The following is a 20,221-nucleotide window of genomic DNA, read 5'->3' on the forward strand; positions in this document are numbered from 1 at the left end:
GGCAAGGGGGGGGGGCGGAGGAGGGAGGAGGTTGGTTTTACTCCTTTGCTTGTACCAATTTAATTAAAGCTACACACTTGAGGTATGTCTAGACTATGTTTTACTTTCAAAAGATATGCAAATTCAGTGGGAATTTGCATATCTTCTTCCGATCACTTTTTGAAAGAGGTTTTTTTTTTTGCCTCCGAAAAAGCAAGCAGTCTAGACATGGTTCTTTTGGGGAAAAAAACAAAAAAAAACATTTTTTTTAAAAGAACCTGTAAGCCTCAATTTTTTAGGAAGAAGGTTCTTTCAAAAAAAGGGTTTTCCCCTCCGAAAGAACAGCGTCTAGATGGAAAAAAAACCAACAACTTTGGAAAACACAATCGGAAGAAGATATGCAAATTCCTGATGAATTTGCATATATTCTTTTGAAAGTAAAATGTAGTCTAGACATACCCTCTGTGTGTGCAGTTGAAGCCATAAGCTCCTCAGTCACTTAGGCCTTCCTGACATTTTTAAAATCTATTTTATAGAATGCAATTTAAGTTGTACTAAAACCTTAGTTTATTATGGAGCTACACAAGCACACTGGGTCCATTAAAGTTATCAATTCTGGGCTGGGCTTGGGCGGGGGGGGGGGGGGGAGAGAGGACGGTTTATTAACAGGCTCTGATGAAGAACTGTGTGACAGAAGTGAGGAAGAAGCTAGGCTTTGCATAGGTGGGAAGTCATTTCAGACCTGCCTTTAGTCCCCTGACACAACAGGCAACAAAAATGCAGAGAGCACGAGGGGTCAGAATAAATGGGAAAGGCTTTGCAGGATCACAGAAAAAGTAAGTGGAACCTCACAGAGAATGGTGGAGCTCTATTGTGGCTTGGGGTTAGAGTAGGCCTGTCGAGGAGACCTTGGGTCTGTACATTGCAAGAAGAAACATAAGTCTCAGGATCCAGGTCAACTGACACTGGATTAGGGATGTAAACACGGTTTAAAAATATTAACCGTGTGTAACCAACGGAAGTTCCATTGATTATATGGTTAAATGGGCTCCGTGGGCTGCAGGCTGCCTCTGGCTCCAGGAGCCCCAGTCTCACAGCATGGGATCCTAATCACTCTTGCCCCTGCGGACACTCGTGCTCTCTCGCAGAATTTAAATGGTAACAGGAGCACAGAGTAGCATCAGCATATCAGTTAACGGTTTAAACTCTGACATCCCTACTCTGGATTGAAGGAGTGGGGGTGTTAAAAACATCAGTGTGGACATTCCCACACCGGCTGAAGCTCAGGGTCTGAATCCTGGCAAGGCAGAAGGATCACTAAGCATGGGCTCCAGCCCAAACGGGAACAATTACGCTGTTGGGGTTACCAACAGGGGATGCGTGAGAAGGGGGTAAGAGGCCACAGAGTCCCAGGGAGCTAGAGGAGGGGCCTAGTGCCTGCAGCAGGGGTCAGACTTTCCTACATTTACCTGCAACTAAGGAGGTGGCGGGGGGCAGGCTGCTCCCAGTCACGTCACTCATTGGCAGGAAGCGAAGTGATCTGGTTAGTGCAGATGTGGGAGCAGAGCAGGATGTGGCCATGTCGTTCTGCTTCCCAGACCTCACTGCTGCCCTGCTGGTGGCGCTGGATTCCTGCTAGTCCTCTGAGTAGTGTTACTGAGGGGGACTGGGGAGAAGACGCAGGGTAATGGCAGAACAGAGGACGAGTACTAGGGCTAGGGGTGGCGCAGGGAGGAGTCATGTGAAGGGGGGGTGGTCACATGACTGGGGACCCCCCCCCTTCGTTCCTCACCAGTCACTCTTGGTTGCCAACTTTCTGATGGCAGAAAACTGAACTTCCTTTCCCTGCCCCTTGCCCCCCCTCAAACCGCTTCCTTCTATTGCTTGCTCTCTCCCACCCTTGCTCGCTCACTCATTTGCACTGGGCCTGGGCTGGGATGCAGGAAGGGGTAAGAGCTTCAGCTAGGGGTGTGGGTTCCAGGCTGAGGGGGGAGGAGCTGAGGAGTTCAGCGTGTGGGAGGGGGCTCCGGGCTGGGGCAGGGGATTGGGACGTGGGAGGGAGTTCACGTAAGGGGCTCCATACAGTGCTTACTTCCGGCAGTTCCCAGAAGTGGCCAGCATGTCCCTCCAGCTCCTAGATTCAGGGGAGGCGGGTGGTGGGGGGGAGAGGAGGCAAGGAGATGTTCTGCATGGCACTCCTGCCCGCGGTGTAGGCACCGCCACAAGCATCAGCACCACAGCTCCCACTGACTGGGAACCACTGCCAATGGGAGCTGGCGGGTGGTGCCTGTGGATGGGGGCAACACACAGAGTCCTCTGGCCCTGGCCCAACACCTAGGAGCCAGGGGGACATGCCAGCCACTTCCAGAGAGGCATGGTAAGCTGTCTGATGCAGCCAACCAGATGTTAAGTAGCTGTCAGGGCTGTCCTTAGGCATACATGGCTGTCTAGGGCACCATTCAATCTGCTTGCCCCCCACAGCTCCTGCCATTGCAGCCTCACAGCCCTGCGTGTAGTGCGCTCCCCCTCCCCCGCAGAGCAGCCAGGTTCCCCACTCTGGGGGGAGGGAGGCGGGAGATGTTTGAGCTGTGTGAGGCACCAGGAATCATAAGGATGGCCCTTATAAAGCTGTGCTGCCTGTAGCCTTTTCTCCAGTGGGCTTTCCAGTTGAAAACTGAACGGCAGCCCTATATGTTGTGGAGAGGTGAAGTCAGGAAGGTCTGAATACATTTGAACTAGTGATGTAATAGTGTAGTCGATTCACCGATTAACTGATAAAGCAAAAGTTTATAGGTTAATGCTAGAAACTACATACATTTCCCTCCCTGCCCCTGGACATTTTTTTTAGCAGGCTGGCCAGCAGCCCGGCTCACTCCTGACTTGCGACGGGTCTGGGACCTGCCCCGCTGCAGCTCTGCATTTAAAATATATTAGGAGCTGGGCAGGCAGGCAGCCTGGCTCAGTCCTGGCTCGCACCGGATCCGGGACCTACCCCCGCTGTGGCCATACATTTGAAGTGTATTAGTTGCCACATGGGTAGGCAGCTAAGCTCATTTTCGCCTCGCATTGGGTGCGGGAACTCAGACATCCCGTAGACAGGGGCTGCTGCCACCCCGTGCTGCTGCCTCTTTATCAGAAGCAGCAGCATTGGGCAGCAGGCAGCCAGTCTGCAAGGGGAGCTTGGCTCCTCGGGAGCGAGGCCAGAGCACACCAGCTGCCGGCCCCACCCCCGGGGACTATAGAATAGTCGACTAATTGATAAGAATTCATGAGGTTACCTGACTATTCAATTAACCCATATTTAACATGCTTGGTTTGAACGGGAAGGTCTGAGAACTGAGGTGCCTGTGAGGACAGGAATGGTGGCTTACGTGGTGGCTTCCTGGATTAAAAGGAATTGTGTTGAGAGGGAGTGCAACTGAGCCACCTCAACCATCAAATGAACTGAAGTTTTGGCAAGCGAATGGCAGTAGGGTTACAGAAACGCAGGCACAGAATACGACCCTTGTAAAGCCTGCTGCTGTGAATCTGCACTTATCTTCACGGTAATGACTTACATTTCAACAATGCTTTTGATCCAGAAAGCTCCAGAGTTTGTCACAAAAGTGAAAAAAGTTTCTCTCTTTCTGCAAAGTTTTTCAACTTTTTTTTTAAAGATAACCTATTTACTTGATAACTGCAGTGAAACTATCTCTAGCATTGAGCATGACAGCTAGTTAATACTGCACGGCCCCAACACACAACAACTGAGAGATGAAAAAGAATAGTTTATCCAACAGAATTTGCAGGGGAAATTTAGGTAGGCAGAATGTGTAACTATACAAATGGAATCTAGCCAAGTGCACTGGCCACTCAAAAACGTTGGAGAATCTTACGTGACAAGTGGCCAGTACTCAGTTTTACTATTTCTTTGTAAGACAGCAGCCCCAGCTGCACCATGGCTTCTAACTTGATCCTGGGTCACTGTTTCAGAATTCTCCTGTGGGGGAAAAAGTGATCCATATGGAATTACCAACATTGCTCTCTGTAGCACCTTGGGCTTGTATTAGAGGCCACTCATCTAAATAAGGACCAGGGCTGCTTAGCAAGAGATCTGATGAGATTACAGCCTGAGGTGATAGTACAGCTGCAGGCACTTTTACTTTGCACAGTCTCTGTGGGGGAACAGCAGTTTTAGCTGGGGAAAACTTTTTTTGTGAAGCAACCTGTTATGCAATGTACTGCTATCAGTGTAAACACACATGAGAAGCATCAGAGCCTGTCTTTCCATTTTCCAGATCTAATAATGAATAGGGTTGAACATTCCTTGTTACTGCATGAGATACTGACAACATGTGTCACCCCAAAGCTTCCTGTTGAGAGATGCCAGCATCTATTGACACAGGGCTTCATGTGTTTTTCTTTGAGACTTGTGGTTTTACAGTTTGTCAAAACAGGATACTATTTAAATTGTAAAAGTTACCGTTTTAAGCATAAAGGAGGAAGATATACTGCTGTTTTAGCAACCAAAACTTGTGTGGGGAAATTCCGACAGATGATGTTGTTGTTATTGTTTTTAAAGGTACCTTATGTAGTTTTGACAATACCCTGTATTTATACATCTAGTTCAGAAAGTAAATGCCTAAGCAAAATTACTATCACTTTCTATGAATTACTGAACATGTGTAATCCATTTATAAGTAATACTGTGCTAAACTCAACTCCAATTACACAAATGAAAACACCTGCTTTGTTCTAAGGATGTTAAATATTGACTAATTGACTAATTGCTTTGAAATGCCAGGAGGAGCCTGACGACTCCCGGGGCGTTTCAAAGCAGCATCGCCGTATGCAGCCCGGGGTCAGTGGAGGAGTCCCCAGCTGATCCCGAGCTCCATGCAGTGGTGCTGCTTTGAAACACCGCACGCAGTCTGGGGACACTCCAGCTGGCTCCGGGCTGCACATGACGTTTCAAAGTGGCAGCGCTGCATGGAGCCAGGGGTCTAGCCCCAGGCTCCACATGGCGCTGCCACTTTGAAGTACTCCCTCCTCTTCCCCCCACTCCTTGCTGCCTTTTTCTGATAGAGGCAGCAAGGAGTGGGAAGCAACTACAGGCAGTCCCCGGGTTACGTACAAGATAGGGACTGTAGGTTTGTCCTTAAGTTGAATCTGTATGTAAGCCACTGCTGAAACTGACCGCCAATTCTGACTTACATACAGATTCAACTTAAGAACCCCAAATCAGCTGCTGCTGAAACTGATCAGCCGCTGATTCCAGGAAGCCTGGGGCAGAGCAACTGTGCCTCAGGCTTCCTGTAGTCAGCGCTGGTCAGTTTCAGCAACGGCTGACTTGGGGACGCCTGGGGCAGAGCAGCTGGGGTGCTGCCGGGTTGGCCCAGTAGTGCCCAGAGCGGCGCTGCGGGACCAACCGTCAGCACCCCAGCTGCTCTGCCCCAGGGTCCACAACAAAAGCCTGGTCTGTTGGGGGGGGGGCACACTAGCTGCACCCCCCCCCAGCAGACCAGGGACACCGGGAGCAAAGCCGCAGCGGCGGGGTGCCTCGCCTCTGAGGCTTTGCTCTGGCGCGGGACCTGCCGCCGCTGCGGCTTTGCTCCCGGTGCCCCTGGTCTGCTGGAGACGGTCCCTAGCAGACCAGGGGCACCGCGAGCAAAGCCGCAGCAGCGGCATGTTCCCCCGCTTCTGAGGCTTTCCCAGAGAAAAGCCTCAGAAGCGTGGGACCCTGCCACGGCTGCGGCTTTGCTCGCGGTGCCCCTGGTCTGCTGGGGACCGTCTCCAGCAGACCAGGGACACCGCGAGCAAACCGCCGGGGCTGCGGCTTTGCTCCCGATGCCCCTGGTCTGCTGGAGACGGTCCCCAGCAGACCAGGGGCATCGGGAGCAGCTTTTCTCGCCCCGGACGTCGAGGTGGCTGACCGCTGCCTGCGAGCTCCGGGGCGAGAAAGCTCCATTCGTAAGTGCGGATCCGACATAAGTCGGATCCGACATAAGTCGGATCCGCGTAACTCGGGGACTGCCTGTAGTTGAATATCCTGTCGACTACCCAATAAGCATTTGCTTAACAGATGGTCGACTAATCCTTCACATCCCTACTTTGTACATACCTCATCATGGGGAAGGCACATCAGTGCAACTGTGTAGTACAATCTGGTTTATAAGCCTGCACTAATAATACGAAGTTATTGATTTTTTTTAAAATTTGCAGATGAGAACGTTATAATGTTTAACCTTGGAGTCAATAATGATGCATTAAAAAGAAAAAGAGACAGCTAGATTTGTAGGGTAAAATAACAATTCTCATGAACTTCAGAGAGGTAGCAGAGTTAGTCTTCATCTGAAGAAGTGGGCTGTACCCATGATACCATCTACATGTTTTGTTAGTCTTTAAAATTCTCATGAAAAATGTGTTTAAATACCATATTTTTATTACTAGAATTGCATTTACCATATAGTTGCTGTCATGTTTAAACCACTCTTCAGAGACTTTTAGAAGGACTGATGATTGCTGCATGCTGAGAATGCAGGAACTTAAAGGTGCAGTGGATAGGTCTACAATGTAAACCTAGCACTGCAGGAATCAGGCTTGGGGAATCAGTGTTTCTAGGGTGGCCAACTTTCCTAATAGGTTGGCCCAGATGCCATTCACAGCAATGATGTCCTTTCTATCCGGTTGGGAAAGTTGGCAACTTTGGGTGTTTCCAAGCCTGAGCTGAGCACACAACACTGCCTTGTAAACCTGGGTTAACAGTTGCGGGACTTGCATCTCATAGCCATGCTAATATGTCAGTGTGACACTATGCAGATCTGAAAGTCTATGAGGGGACCTGCGTCCACCTACACGACAGGGTTTGGACTGAGTTATGATGGGACTTGTGCTTTGTCCCCCTCCACTAGCAGGATCTGGGAAGCCAGGTCCTGAGCAGCTGCTGACATGAGAAGACCAATCTGTGTATGGACAGTAGGGATGTGGAAGTGTAACTGTGTACACAATTAACTTTTAAGCCAGCTCCCTGCGTGCACTAACTCCTGGGGAGCCGCCTCCACACCACCATCCCATGCTACTGCTCAGCTCTGTAGCAGAGGCAGCAGTGTGAGATGAAGGGGGAGAGTCAGGAGCTGGTACGCACACGGAGCCAGCTTAAAAGCCAGCTTCCTACGTGCACTGATTCTCAGGGAGCTGACTGCTGCCCCATATGTAGCCATGTAACTGCTGAAGTTTTTCAGCAGTTACACAGTTACTTAATTAAATGCATTGTAACGTTCCTAAAGTTAGGAAATGAGAAGGGAAATATTTCCATTTTTATTGTCCTTATTTGTCTACTTTGGGCATTTGTCAGCCCTTTGTTCCTCCTCTATCAGACCATTTCCCCTGCTGTGTGTTTGTCCCATCTTGTCTTTCCACACCAACAGGGTAAAGAGGAACAGTTTATTATGTAAGAAAATGTGATTTAAAAAACAAAAGCTGTCAGAAAGACTCAAGTATAGCACCTGACAACAGTTTTAAACTGGCTAGATTTCAAATGGACTGTGTTTTTTCAAAGTAGTAAGAACTAAGAAGTGAGGGTATATCTAAAGTACATCCCTCTGTTGAAAGAGGGATGTAAATTAGGCAAATCGAAAGCCTAATTTAACTATCCCACACTTCATTTGCATAATTGTCACAGCAGTCTTTCGAAAAAGGGTATTTCAAAAGTGAAAGTGACGTCTAGACACGGGTCTTTAAAAACCCTCAGAGTATGGGATCTTTCGAAAAAGGAGGTTTTTTTTCTGAAAGAACCGTGTCTAGGTGGCACTTCCACTTACAAATACCCTTTCTCGAAAGACCGATGTGATGCGATTATGCCAATGAAGCGCAGGATATTTAAATCCCCGCTTCACTTGCACTATCAATTTGCCTAATTTATATCCCTCTTTCAGCAGAGGGATGTAGTTTAGACATACCCTTGCAGACTTTGAATATAGCACCCATAGATGGCAGATTCTATCCACTTACATCCACTTACTTTGTGAAATAATAAGAACGTAACATAACAGCCATACTAGGTCAGACCAAAGATCCATCTAGTCCAGAATCCTGTCTTCTGACAGTGGGCAATGCCAGGTAACCATCAACTGATCCATTCCCTGTCACCCATTCCCTGCTTCTGGCAAACAGAGGTTAAGGTCACCATCCCTGTCCATACTGGATAATAGCCATTGGTAGACCTATTCCCCATGAATTTATCTAGCTCTTTTTTGAACCCTGTTATAGTCTTGGCTTTCACAATACCCTCTGGCAAAGAGTTTCACAGACTGACTGTGTGTTGTGTTCCACAGATTGACTTTTGTTTGTTTTAAACCTGCTACCTATTAATTTCATTTTGTGACCCCTAGTAGTTGTGTGGTGGGAAGGAGTAAATAATTCTTTATTCATTTTTTCCCACACCTGTCATGTGACTCTAGAGACATCCATCATATTCCTCCTTAGTTGTCTCTTTTCCAAGCTGAGAAGTCCCTTTTTTATCAGTCTCTCCAAGATTCCAATATCTTTTGAGTGGTAACAGCTAATTCAGCCCCTAGAATATTATATGTATAGTTGGGATTATGTTTTCCAATATGCATTACTTTGCATTTAACATTAAAATCCATCAGCCATTTTTTGTCCATTCACCTAGTTTTGTGAGGCCCCTCTGAAGCACTTCACAGTCTAATTTGGACTTCACTCTCTTGAGCAGTTTCAGATCAGCTGCAAATGTGGGTACCTCACTGTTTACCCCTTTCTTCAGATCATTTATGAATATGTTGAATGGGACTGGTCTCAGTACAGACACACAGGGGAAAACATCCCATTCTGAAAACCGACCATTTATTCCTACCCTTGCTTTCTATCTTTTAACCAGTTATCAATCCATGATAACTTCCCTCTTATTCCATGACAGCTTAATTCCAGCCTCTTCTCAGCTCCCTCATTTTATCTCTCTTCTACCCAAGCTCAGTCCTTTGTTGCCCAATAACACCTCAAAACTGTTGCTAGCTTTCCACGCTGTAGCTATCCGGAACATTCTGTCAGACTATCTCTACTTAAATGCTGATTCCCTAGTCTTCTGCTAAACTGCCTTCAGCAAATCTGCTGTCAACCAGTTCCTGGCAATAGAATTTACAATTATCTACCCTCTATGTCCTCTCCTCACATAAAATCCCATCTTCACTCATGTCCAGTTTGCAACTTTTCCGTTGTCTTAACTGCTCTAAGTTAAGAGGCATGTCATGAAAGTAAACTTCATCGCATTTTCAAATAAATTGCCTAAATGGATAAATACAGAAGTGAAAGATCAGGCCTCCTACAGCTGCAAAGAGAAATCAACCAGTAATGGAAAAAAACAACAACAACCCATCATAATTATTATTCCACCCTCCTCTAGGGGAATAGGGCTGCTTGGTGGTTGTATCAGTTGTTCAAACCTTTTTGAAAACAAAACCATTACGGAGTAAAGTGTTTTTTTTGTTGTTGTTGTTTTTTTAAGAAGTTCCATCCACACCATAAAATACGTTTACAGTTGTCATCTTTGGTACAACACATCCACTGTGGGGCTCTCCTGAAAGACAAGGGTTTGTTTCCTCCTCCATGGACACAATCCAGTGAACCATTCAAAGCGAATTCACTTTTTAAACAACAAGTTAAAGTGCCTTAAAAAGGTATCTCTTGAGACATCTAGCTATTTATTTTTATGTTGTAGAACTACTCTCTCTTCTTCTGTGATGGTTAATGTGAGTTAAATAATTTTAATTTTATTCTGAATGCAAAAAAATCATTAATGCTCTTACACAAAAACAAACATCACTCCCCCAAACACATAATTCCACAGTGATCTGCAAGAAACACACACATACTATAGCTTACAATGGTGTCGCCACAGGGCTTTGGGGCCTTTTCCCCTGCCAGACAGTCTAGGGTTTTATTGTTTCTAAACAAAGGTAATACCACTAATCATCTACACTCATTCTCCTTGTTCTTTTGTTTATCATAGTAGAGGGGGTTAGTGTCACTGACACAGAGGAGGAAAAAATTCATCCTTCATTCCTCCTAAGATCAGATATTGGGAGAAGAATCAAAGCTATCCTCGTTTGCTCTTTCCCATTTGTTCTGTTATAATGAAACACTGAACTTTTCTGACAATTTCCTTTTTTATCCAATTTCCCTCCCCCCTTTTAAAATAGTTATTCCTTAAGTTTTGTTACTATTAAGGAAGGTTTAAGTTTCAATCTCTTGTAGCACTGCTGGGCATTTCCACCATTTGGAAAAGAGGAGCTACAGTCCCTTAAGTGTGGCATAAGAATGATCGTTGAGAGAGGGTCAGAAGTTAAAATAAATAGCTTTGTATCTGATCATATAGCGATAGACTGCAGAAGCCAGGGTAAAATGGAGCAACTTTTCAATCCAACCAACAAAGTGCTTACCGTTTCCATTCCAAGGCAAGTAAATAATGATAAGTACTGAGCAAAATAAGTTAATCTGTATTCGCAGTATTTGAATAAACATACAGTTAAAAGTAAAATCAATGCAAGTTCTTTAACTTGCCAACTTTCATTTTACTAGCTCTTCTTTTGCCTTGTTTTACTTTAGGGGATTTTCTTTGTTCCTTTTGGGTCTTCTCTGGTGCCCAATTCACACTTTCCTTCAAAGTTCTTTCCCATAAGAAAAGAACAAAAACAGAAAGAACCGCTGAATGTACAATTAAACACTGCATGTCAGTAATGACAATACAGTTAAGCTCTGCAAAATCTGGACTACTTATCCAAACCTTGAGGTTCCTGTCTTTCTCTCTAGAACAGGAGTGGGAAGCCTTTTTTGGATCAGTGCTGCTGACCCACAGAAAAATCAGCTGGGGGCCGCATAAAAGTGAGAAGCAAAAACAAAGGGGGAAAAAACCCCAGGTCACCGATGTGGCCCCTGACTAAGAAGCTGAATGACACTCCCCACATTCCACTCCCACACCAGAGCTTAGGGGCCCCGTGGGTCAGATCTGGCCCTGGCTTGCCTCACTATGGACCGCGAGACTTGGGGCTCCCCCCCCCCCACAGCAGGGAGCCGGCATTGGTGCTCCGGCTCTGTGGGGGAGCTGTGGGTAGGGTTGCCAGATGGTTTCAATAAAAATACTGGACACGCTTGACATTACATCACAATCTACATTACATCTGACTGAGAAAAGACTGGACAGTTCTATTTACTCAATTATAGTTTCTCAATTTTTTTCCCGAACAGAAAGCTCAAATACTGGACTGTTTGGTTAAAAACTGGACACCTGGCTGTGGGGGGAATGCAGGGCTGCTGGGGGGAGGCACGGGGAGAACCACAAGCCTCGGGGGGGCCAGACCCAGGTAAGCTGGGGGTGAGATCTGGTCCCCGGGATGTAGGCCATCCCCTTCCCCCACTCTAGAAATTCTCCAGATTCTCACTTCTGCAATTCACACCTTACAGCGGCTTGCCTCGCAGATTATTAAACTAACCACAGCAAAACTCCCCCTTATGAGAACACTCTCAGCTCGTGCCCAAGCCCTCCTTCGTCGAGCAGCTGTGACAGCCAAGTACCCAGGAATTCCCCAGTGCATGCAACACAAAAGTCCCCCAATTAGACAGGTGCCAGCAGAGAATGCATCACAGTCCTGATCTTTACAAGGCATGGGGCCAATGTTCCCTCTAATCTTGTCCATCTATGGGCAGATTTTTTCCATCCATGCACAGAATAATTTTTTTTATGCACACTGAGGCATGGGTGAGTGTGCACCACCACTAGAAACAAAACTTCTAGCTGTGGGTGCTCTGCTAATCACCTGGGTGACATCTGAAACTCTCCTGAGTGGCTGCACAAGCGCACATTTTATGGGGAACACTGTCCGGGACCATAACTGAACCAATCTAACAGGGTGATATTTAGGCTCCTTTTCATGATGTGTGGTACTTTGCCCACTATCAGGATGCAAAGAAACTGCAGTCAAATTGGCTGACGCTTTTCCTAAATGACTAGTTGAACTGAATCAATCAGGGATGGTGGAGGAGGGCAGGGAGAAACAGACCTCCAAAAAGTTGTGAAAATTCCCTCTTTCAACCAGCAAATCACATTTTCCTTCACCTATGTAAAAAAGGGGATGGGGAAACCCCAAGACTTGCCACAATTGGCTCCTTCCTGTGTTCTTTACTAGACTGCAGACAATATCCTGCAACCTACATTCTGAAACAGAGACAGTATTCTCCACGACCTGTCCTAAACTGTTGTGACGTATTAAACAGCAGCTGCATTTCTCCCTAGAGATGGCTGCATTTCCCTGGCAGGTGAAGCCCAAGAGACCGCTAATCTAACTCACAGGGATCTTTGGAAACGTATGTAGTTATTGTGGGTAAAGCATTTGACATCCCTGGATGACAGGTGCTGCAGAAGCATATTAATTATTATTACAGGATTAAATGTTTATGTTCAAGTGTGGATCAGAGGTTGAATGAATGCTCAAGCTGATTTTATTTTTTCCTGAACGGATTTGTCCATTTCTAATGCCAAGACCCCAGTCAGTAATATAGGTTTGCACATGGGGCATTAATTCTGCTTTTGATTTTAAGTGAAATTTTCTTCGTTTGAGCATTATTATATTCTATATAATCAGGTATAAGCATCCCACAAATGGTACTGCGATCCCAGGAATGTGAATACAGCTGTGTAGGCAGCAAAATATTTATTTTCAAAGTCATTTGTGCATATTTTCAAAATGACTGCTGTCTACAGTTTTTCTGTAATATCTGCCCTGCTGTTCATAACCATCAAATATAATCTGCCTTTTGTGGAACTGCAATTGCTAAATTATATTTTTTTTAAATTCAGATTGACTAGCCTCTGTTAGATGGTAAGTATTAAGACTGAACACAGCTGGCACTACCTTAAAAGAACATCGCTCTAAGGGTACGTCTAGACTACATGCCTCTGCCACCAGAGGCATGTAGATTAGGCTACCAGACATAGGAAAATGAAGCGGCGATTTAAATAATCGCCGCTTCGATAAAAATTTACATGGCTGCCGCGCTGAGCCGACAAACAGCTGATCAGCTGTTTTTCGGCTCAGTGCGGCAGCCATGTAAATTTAAACGAAGCGGCGATTATTTAAATCGCCGCTTCATTTTCCTATGTCTGGTAGCCTAATCTACATGCCTCTGGCGACAGAGGCATGTAGTCTAGACGTACCCTAAGAGAACACACATCATATTGGAGTTAGGGAGTATCATCATTTCGCAGTGAGGTTGCTGCGGTGACAGTGTGCAGTCAACACAAGTCTTCAAAATTTACATTTTTGCAAGGGTAAATAACAGGACTCAAATTACTGAACCAGAAAAATGGCTCCAGCTGTCCTAGCTAGTGATGGACAAATCTCAATAGGTTTGCTATGGGTGCTTGTCTGAACTATTAGACATGGTCAGAAAAATTCCACATACTTTCTTTTCCAATGGTTCCACATCTACCCTGATTTAATTAGCACTCATGTTACAATCCCATCTCTGTACCCATGCCTTCTCTTTCACTTCAATATCTGAAGAAGTGACTTGTATCTCATAAAACTTTTTCCCTAATAAATTAGTCAGTCTTTAAAGTGCAAACTCACTCGGTGTTGTTTTTGAGACTAAAGGGTTTCTTGCAAGATTTTCAACTTTGGTTTGATCCATTTAGAAATTTACACCATGCTTCTCTCCAAAATATTTAGGTCTCTTGGTTAGAAATAGTGCAAAGGCAAGGATAGAAATTCTCATAGTATTAGACCTTCCACAATATGTGATACTTAAATTCTGGTTTTAGCTGAAACAAAAATTAACGTGGGACAAAATGCCACTTCCTAAATTTACCCAAATCTGTTCTTCCATCCAAATACCAGTCCATTTCTCTTAATTTTCACACTGTGTCAATAGAACTGGCACACGAGCTTGTAGACCTAATGATCCAGCAATGGTAATGAAGTTTTCAAAAGGCAGAATTCCTTTCGAAATAGGGATTTCTTCCTCACCAAGGCACAATCCACTAAGCAGGACTTCAGGCTGCTCAATCTGGCAGCCTCTGGTACTGTGAAGAGATCTGCTCTCTTACTTTTTCTGGTCATTCCTGACATTTCAAAAAAGGAAGGAAAGAAGGAATTGTGACATCGCGCCTTGTATTCTTTATGAAAATATGCTCATGAATATAAATATGCATAACTGGAAAATGCTTTATACAGAACTCATCTTCTAAAATAGCATTAGGAAAGTTATAATCTGTGGAATGTGTATGTTCCATTTGTGTACATGTTTCATTCCTTTATCTGAAGTCAGAAATATGAAGTATAAACCTGTTTACTAATCTAGATGTGCTAAGTGAGGGCCATTAGTAGTACTCAAGGAACTTAGTGGCCCAGTATTTGGGACAATGATCTATGAATAGTTTTGCTTTTCTTGTAAGTCTGGACTGTGGTTGATCCTGCAAAGACATGTGGTCAGGTCACCTGATGCTGGAACCCATTTTGACACTGAACATATGAAAAGTTTCAACTGAACACCAAGGATTACTGCCTTTGGGAAAAGGGATATAAAGGTGAGAAACCAAACAATAGGGGTTGCTGCCGGACACCAGGAGACACCTGCTTACCACCCAAGATCACTGGTGGAAACATCTAAGACCAAACAAGGAGGGAGGATTCCCAGTTTGTGAGAAAAGAGGATTAGAACTACTGCTGCATATGGCAAGTTTCCTTGAGTATTAGGCTTAGCTGGCATGATTTGTTTTATTTTGCTTAGTAACTTATTTCGATCTGTCTGCTATTACTAAAATCCTATCTTTTATACTTAATAGAATCACTTTTGTTTATTAATAAACCCAATGTAAATAATTGTTACCTGGGGTGGGGGACAATAGCTATGTATATCCCCCTTTCACTGTTAAAGGGGGACAAACAGTTTATGAGCTTGCTCTGTATAAAACTGATTTATACAGTTAAGATTGATTTATCCAGGGTCCTGGTCCCATTGGGGTTGAGCACCTGGTTGCAGTGAAGTCCTTGAGATTGAGTCTTCCTAGAGCTGTTTTGATCAAGGTGTCTGTGTTGCTCTGCTGTGGGCTGCGACCCAACTCAGTGCCATCACTGGAGGAGACCAGGGGGCGTGGCTCAGCAGGACAGGGTGGTGGGGCACCTCAAAGGGCAGGCAGGTGGGCTCAGTCGTATTTCAGCGTATCAAGTGACAGGAGATCTGTGACCCGACCCAACAATGGAATAAAAATACGAGGCCCCATTTTCATGTATTTTAATAAGCCACTGTGCATCTCATTTCAGAATGCAATTACAGTGCTTCTGTGTAGATTGGCTAATTGTGTGCACAAATGAGTAGACGAGTTTTACGTATGAAATCAGGCAATTTGCATAGGTGGTTGTGAAAAATGTACAGATTAGCTGCACAATTTTGCCTGTAAAAGGCTGTCCTTTTGATGAAATTCCTGGAAAGGGGCTCAGGAGATCTTACTTTAGTACCTAGTTCTGCTATAGATTCCCCGTGTTACCTTGAACAAATCACAACTCTTTGTGCTTCATATTTAAAATGGAGATACCAACCCTTCCTTTGTGTCTTGTCAAGAACAACTGGCCATATAGACAAGGATTCTATATGTACATATAGTGCCTAGCACAAGGGAGTGTGATCTCATTTGGCTGCTTTTGTGTGCAACTGTAATACAAACACACATAAAATCATGGACATGTAGGGCTGCAAGGGACCTCAAGAGGTCACCTTGTCCACCCATCGCACTGAGGTAGGATCAAGTACAGACTCTCTCTGACCAGCATATGTCCAATCTATTCTTAATAACTTCCCATTAACAATAATTTATCCCAAAATTGAGCTGGATGACAAGAGTGTACAAAAGCATGTAAAAAACTACGCAACCTACCAATTAATCCAACTCAGTGATACTGGTGTAAATCAAACAGCACCCCATTGACAGCCAAGAAGTTACACTAGTGTGAGACAGATGTAAGAGACAAAGCAGGTCCCGGAGACTAAATTCATCGCTTGTGGAACTGTATTGACATCCGAGTGCTCATTTGAGGGTTATTGCTTACAACTCAAATGAATTCGGCCCATGTTGTTTAGCTCTGTGTTGCACTACACCATACTGAAGAAATCCAAATAGCAGTGAAGATATATCAGAAATGCTCAATGCCAATATGTGCCACCTAGGTGAATAGCTTAAATAGAACAGCACATTACTGGAATCATATGATTTTTAAAAAGCCTGCTAAATGACAGAATTGGCAAGGAAGGTCAGCGTCGAGATCTAACCGTCATGATGGTACCACTTTAAATATAATCAAAAGTGTGTTCCTTTGCGTTACTTTCACTGCACACACTGGCATATGGTATTGCGACACGATTCCAGAAATGTAAGATGATGAAGGAGATTTGGGTGAGTGGTAAGGTCTACAGAAGTGGACACCTCTGATTGTTCATGCTAATTGGCCAGAGTTCCATTCAGTTCTCTCAAGACCCATAGGCTTACTGGGACTTCTATCACACTATAATACTTCACATCAGAATATAATTTTAAAAACTTTTTCAACTAGAGTTACTAAACCCTGGATGTAGATTTTCCAATTAGTTTCTGTTTAAACATCTGTTGGTAGACTGCATTTAACATTAGTTATTTGAGCAAAGCACAATTTGATTAGGCTGTCTGAAACCAAGCCAAAGTCTGCAAAATAATAGCTCAATTAAATTTTGTTTTGCTTTCATTTGTCTTCTACTTTCCTGAGTGTGATACAGTTGCACATAATCGAGTAAACCAATTCCTTTCAGAATGTGAAAGCTAGGTGCCTTTTCCATCCTTTTTCAAAGTTTATTTAATAATCTATTCCATTTTCTTTGCTTTGTTGAACTTCATCCTGACACAAAGTATCTTTCTTTACTCTGCCATCTGTCGTCTTAAATTTTCCATATTTTCAATTATTTGAGTTTGTGTCATTTATATTACACCTTACACAGATTAGTAATTTATAAAAGGCAGATTATATGTATTATGAATGTAAAAACATTTCAGCAGTGTAACTGTTTCCCCATATACACATTGTATGAAATATTTTGCCAACCTGACTACTAGAGAGTCATAAAACTGTCAAGTTCCAAAGCCACTTTCAAAATGGCATTTCCAATTGTTTCACTGGTATTAGCTTCTACTGATTCTTCAACATTGCACTTGTTGCCCTGAAACTTCAATATTAGCTCTAGAGATTTAAACACATGAGGCAAACAGCTGCACTCTTCAGCTCAAACAAGTAAGATCAAAATGCCTTCTTTTTTCCCCTCCTCTTTCCACAAACTGCCATAACTCAAGTATTTCTGGCAAAGTTTACAGTTTCAGAGCAAAATTCTGCTCTCTGATCCCTGCTGCAGATTTCTTATCAGCCATGCGCATCTCCAGTGCATACTCTTCTCTTGTTCACCACACAGAGAATACAAGAAAGGTCCACAGTACAGAATGCAGAGGAGAATTTTGCCTTTAGAATTAAAAAAAGGTTTTCTTGATATGTAGATAAGTGTATAATTAAAACTTCAAGTGAATATTAGCTTGTTCTTTATTATCTTTGATAGAAAGAGTACACCTTTTTCTGATTCTGGAAAAATCCCTTTAAAAGACTTTTAATGAAAGTGCATTTATTTTGCACACTTTTTTTCTATTTCAAAATGTGAACGGAAGACAAGCTGAAGTATGTATTTGGCAGGGTCTTCTTTACTATGTGTTGCTGAAAGCTTTATGTACTACTGTATTGTTTAAGTAGTTAAAATCTGGTGCTTTACTGTAGATACGATAGTGGCATTTCTTAGCTTGAAATTTACTTCAGCTCTGTAATAATGCAGCATTTAAACATACTAATAAAACAAAATATCCCTGGAAATTAAGGCAGATAAAGTCCATGAAAGTTCAGAACGGAATATGTCCTATTTAAAATGTAGAAAGCTACTAAATATGACAACCATCTGATGTATGAAAATTATTCAGAACAAAAACAGACAGTCTGGAAATAGCTGGGATGACTTCATTTCGACAGAATTACCCAAATCTGTTTCTAATATACACAGTACACATAATAAATTTTTACAATATGACCAAAAAAAACAAACTTAATAAATGTTCCCGATCTTTTGTTACAAAAGCATGCTATAGCCGTGATATGTTTATAATATTTTGTTCATGATATCATAGCTGAGTAACAAAAGCTAGGCAACACAAAAACAGTTACTAGGTATGACTTCACCTTACAACTACTGTAATTACATCAATGCACACATTGCCTGAGTGTACATTTTCCAAACTGCTTTTCAGTGATTACATTTAACAATTACTTAAAGTGTGTTTGACTAATATTCCCCTTTTCTCCATCTCTTAGGCATCAGTTTGGAAGCTGGAGATTTCTATTACAAGTGCTATTCCCCCCCACAATTATCCTCATACATCCACATAGCAGGAATCATTGGAATAATTAAGAGTTTTTATCCTATTTCCTTCATTCCTGGTTATTTGACAAGTGCCTGAAAACTCTTTTATATAAAAAAAAAAATCTGGAGGAAAACAGAAGCAGTCTTACGATCACAGAAGTTTTTGTTTCCCCCATCCTGCCCTCCTCCCACGACCAAACTTTTTAAGCATAAACCCTGCATACATGGCCTTAAAACTCTCTGCTTTACTATCTCAGATGGCTTTCCTTCCTGGGCATCTTGCCAAATGGACCGGACTGCCCCTCATTGGCACTTCTGTTCTATGGCACTTGCACCAACTGCTGTTATTTTAAGCTTCAGGAAATTTTCTAACCACTGGATAGGCTCCAGCACTGTGCACTAATAAGTTGCAGATTGAAGCATTCTAGTGTGCATGTGTCAGAATAGTGCCATGGGTTGTAGCAGAGGAGGAAAAAAAACCCAACAAAAACCAAAACAAAACAGTAGTTCAAAAATGTTGCCTATTCAGATTGACAGACAAGTGACCTCTGCACTTCATCAGAAATTCCTGCAGACTTACAAAATAAGGGAGTTTGCTTTTATCACACACACTGAGACACTGAAAAATGGAAACAGGACATCACTTGACCTTAGGTTGCCCCCTTTTAAACCACAGATTAATAGTATGGATAAAAACTCTAAATCAACTTAAGATGTATTTAAAAAGGTGCCTTTTCTGTTTTGGGGGTGATTTTTTTAGACTCTAGATTTATTTTACAATGTAAAGACAGACAGACTATTAACTTCTGTAACTGAAAACTATCATTCTCAAATGTTAATTGTTTGAGTATCTTCTACATGGAGTTCAAAAATTTCCTATACTTTACTTGCATCAGGAAATAATAAGCAAGCATTACTCACTCAGGACTCAGGACTGAGTCACAAATATTTGTTTATATTAAGAGAACATGAAAATCCATTTTACACAGCTTTAAGAAACTGTTAAGACTTTGAACTCTCTTTCACTGTAAGAAATTTAAAAAACTTTTGCTCTTTTAAAGTTAAAAAAAAATCAACAAAACCCAGATGTATTACCTCCTTACAATATCATTAGCTCCCGAATATAACTCTCCTGTTAGTGATCCCTACACAATAGATTTCTTTGCTTAATGAAATTACTTTTCAAATTTTTCTACACTCAGTGCTAGGTACTTTTAAATTTCAATCTTTTCACATCCTTGAACTCTCATCAACATTTTTTCCAGACTGTGTCAATAAAATTGATTACTTGCAGTTCCAAATGCTGTTCTGCACATGGAAATAAAACCATTTGTTTTAAAGTATTTTCTGAAGAGAGAAGAACTTAGCAATCCTATATACAAGATCTACGAAAAGCAAACCTCAACCAGACAAAAGAAAGTCATGTTGTAATTTTAGTATGCTGGAAATAGTGACTAAATTCCTGATACACAAATCATGAACATCACGGTTGCTGAACTGATTGATACATCTTCCTGTGAGATAGAAATGATCTTTTTGGATCATTAATATGTTCATTAATACAACAGCAATTCTAACTCGCTGTACTTAAAACACTGTACTATATCTCAAAAGTGACTTGATAGCTTTATTGTGATCATATATTTAAGGACCTCTATCTACACCGTTGTTGAGATGCCTCATACCTACAAGCAATCTGTTGCTTTTACAAGTTTAATCTAGGTATTAAGGAGGTGATTGTGGAACCATGTCGATATAACATCTCCAACCCAGCTGT

The 20,221-nt window shown here is 42.9% G+C and overlaps 1 protein-coding gene across 49 annotated transcripts in view; it reads right to left on the reverse strand.

The window, feature by feature from the left end:
• Window positions 1-20,221, reverse strand: part of FOXP1 (forkhead box P1) — a 562,577-nt gene that overhangs the window by 122,521 nt on the left and 419,835 nt on the right. The window lies entirely within an intron of this gene.

This window comes from Pelodiscus sinensis, chromosome 11 (assembly GCF_049634645.1).
Source record: "Pelodiscus sinensis isolate JC-2024 chromosome 11, ASM4963464v1, whole genome shotgun sequence".
Lineage (NCBI taxonomy): Eukaryota > Metazoa > Chordata > Testudines > Trionychidae > Pelodiscus > Pelodiscus sinensis.